The sequence below is a fragment of the Gavialis gangeticus genome, unplaced genomic scaffold, assembly GCF_001723915.1.
Source record: "Gavialis gangeticus isolate Ggan-Ray unplaced genomic scaffold, GavGan_comp1, whole genome shotgun sequence".
Classification (NCBI taxonomy): Eukaryota; Metazoa; Chordata; order Crocodylia; family Gavialidae; genus Gavialis; species Gavialis gangeticus.
In genome coordinates, this window is record NW_017729003.1 from 4,890,934 (window position 1) to 4,894,103 (window position 3,170).

Genomic DNA, 3,170 nt, shown 5'->3' on the forward strand with positions numbered 1-3,170 from the left:
TTTTTTAAGGAAGATAAAAAAAAATGTTTGGACCTGCAAACTGAGTGTATTTAATATGAACAACATTCAGAACAATTATAGAGATTTAAATATAACTTTTCCTGTTCACATGCTAAATTGATCACTTATACATTTAAATGTTCTACAATATATATTAAACAATATAAATATTAGTGAATTAAAAGTTCACATTTATGAGGAAAACAAGGAAAAATATGAACAATCTGATTTAGAAATCTGTACGTGTTTAATTTTTAACTATTCTTTCTCAACAAGATACTAAAACATAGTCATTGCCTTTTACATGCTCACCATCTATTTTTACTCAACAAAGATTTCACTTTCAAAATAATTAAAAGACATCTATTACACTGAAGCTCACATAGTTAAAAGATGTTCAGAATGACATGTAGCCTCTGATTGCTGTGGGATTCAGTATTCAAAAGGGTAAAAGACATAGTTTGTAAGAGTTGATTGAGGACTTAATTAGTGATTCCCTGTGTAGCTTTGTTTTGCTTTTTTAACTTGTTTTTTATTGGTTTTGATTTAAGGCTAAACTGATAACACTTTCACTCAATGAAAACCAAAAATAATTTCCATCCTAATAGTTTATTTAACTGTCCCTATTAATAATAACAAATTACTGTATTATAATACAATATTAGTGTATTCTTGCTAGGTAAATGCACTACCTATTGGCTTTCAAGTTAAAAAAAATATGTTCATAAATCTGTGCCATAAAACAGAACTTAAAAATTGTGGTAGCAATCTAAGCTAATACAAGTGCACTGAAATGATTTGTAGATTAGTGCAGCTACTGGCTACAATCTGACATGTTTGCAGCTGTACCATTTTTTTATACCTATATTCTTCATACCTAGGTTTTGCCATAAAATATTTTTGTGGATTTTTTTTTTTTGGTTGCCAAAATCAAAACAAGCAAGCAAGACAACCTGTCTGATTTCTTCTGATCCCTTGGTAGCCAGGTAAAGATTGAACCATGAGACTGATATATCAGTATCAATGGGAAAAAATAGGTTGTTTTTTTTTTTATTTTTTAATTTGCTTTACAAAACCCAACTCAGATTGAAAACAGATGTTGCCTTTGTGCCACCAAAAGGGGGGGGAAAAAACACAGCTATTCATGCTCCAAAATATGTGGGCATGATATAGGTGGTATCAACCTGTGCTTCTTTATTTCAGCAGGTTTTTGTTAGGTTACAGTGGGAGAATCCACAGCTCCCCAGCCACCCCAAGCAGGTACTCCCAAGGCTTTAGGGGCCTGATCCTATGTGCCCCAAGTATTACTGTCTCTGGGTAGTGCAGGATTAGGCCCCTGATACCTCATTCAGACACTTGCATACCTGGGGATTTCCTGGGTTTCCATTGACACTCCAGGGTGGTGTCAGGACCATGTCAGAGTGTCAAACACAGTCCAATGCAATGTCTAGGGCACATCTCTGTAAAAGGGAAAAGATGAAGTTTTCTTGTCTATAGAGATGTACCCTGACAATCTCCAAGGAGTGCCTCTAAGCAGTGAACATCTCTCTCATTGTCTCACAAAATCAATAGCAGGACAATGGGCAATATGTGTTTTGCCTAGTGAAGTGGATCAGCTGTTCCAGGACACAACCAATGAGTGTCCACTTCATTTGGTGGAGGCTATTTCTAGCCTCAGATATGGTCCATTGCTTCTATTAAAGCTTTGTATTACAGTAGATATGGAATTACCAAAGACATGCTTCACTCAACCTTATCCATAAAACACTACAGAAATTGAAATAAACTAGAAAGTTACAGTCTTTTTATATTTGTAGTTTTGTAGATTAACACATAAGTTATAGCAAAAAGTCTATTCTCTTTTTCACTCTCTTTTTCTGAAGGAATTTTCTAAACCACAGGCCGAAGAAGTGGTACAAGGCTGGTCTAGAGGTGCCACCAGGACTGGGCTTCAGGACTCCACTTTGTCCTTGCCTGCCAGGATCAGGCCCTGGGGCTCTGTGTCAGCCCACCTGCTGGGATCAGGCCCTGCACTACTTCCACCTGGCCTGCATTCCCAGGATTGGGCCCCAAACTGCCCTGCGTACCCAATGTAATGCAGGGCTATGGGTAGCTCTCAGACCTGTGAGGGGGCTGTGCTGGCCAGATGGCACAGCATCAGGGACTGGATCTGGCCTGTGGGCTGGGGTGTGAAAACACCTGGTCTAAACAATTGAGGATCTGGTGTGCACAAGTTTGGATGATCCATTTATATTTCCATGAGTGGCACAAAGTCTATTTGCCCCCGCCCCCGCCCCGTTTTCGTTCTGCCTTTTTGATTCAGAAGTGAGAGAGAAAATTGATTAAATAGGTATTAAATGTGATGACTGTTCATTTACAATTTAGTCTAGTCATCATTATTATTCATTAACAGAATATTTCTACCTATTAAAGCAAGACTTCTATATTAAAGCAGAGCATCTCATATAGTACCATCCTTACTTGTCATAGAGTGAAGCATTCCCTTTACTTTCTATCATCATAAACATTAATGTTGTCTTTTCCATTTTTTTTCCTTGTGGAGGAGAATATCAATTGCAAGATATATTAAAATAATTTTTAGACATTTTTAAATGATCACTTCATCTCAAATTGGAAAAGTTCAGGGGTGTGTTTAATTACATTTTGAATAAAGAACATATGCATTAATATGAAAAACATGTCATCTTTTATTGTGATGGTTGCTATCATATACTTCCTTAGAAAAAAATATATTTTAGTAAACTCTAAAAAACATCTTGCCTAATTTTCCTGTGACAGATTATTTCTCCTTAAATCTATATTTGAAAGGCTAATACTCTAGCTGAATCATAATTTCCTTTCTAATGGAAGATGTGCAATGTAGTTATAACAGGTTACATACAATATTAAACAGTTACACAATTTAAAGTGGTTGTTTAAAATTCTTTGGTGTCACCATTTTCCATTTTGCATTGACAATCGCTAATGTAAAATGTGAAAATAATCTTACAGTGATCAAATGCAGATAGCCTGGAGAGATATGCTGAAAACATGTGTACAGTGCAATGTTTATTCATGGGTAAATTGACATTTTCACAGCTTGGTCAGTCTTTGAACTGGTGTCTGGGATGTTTGAAATATGTCAAAAATGGGGAAAGTGAAAACTGGAG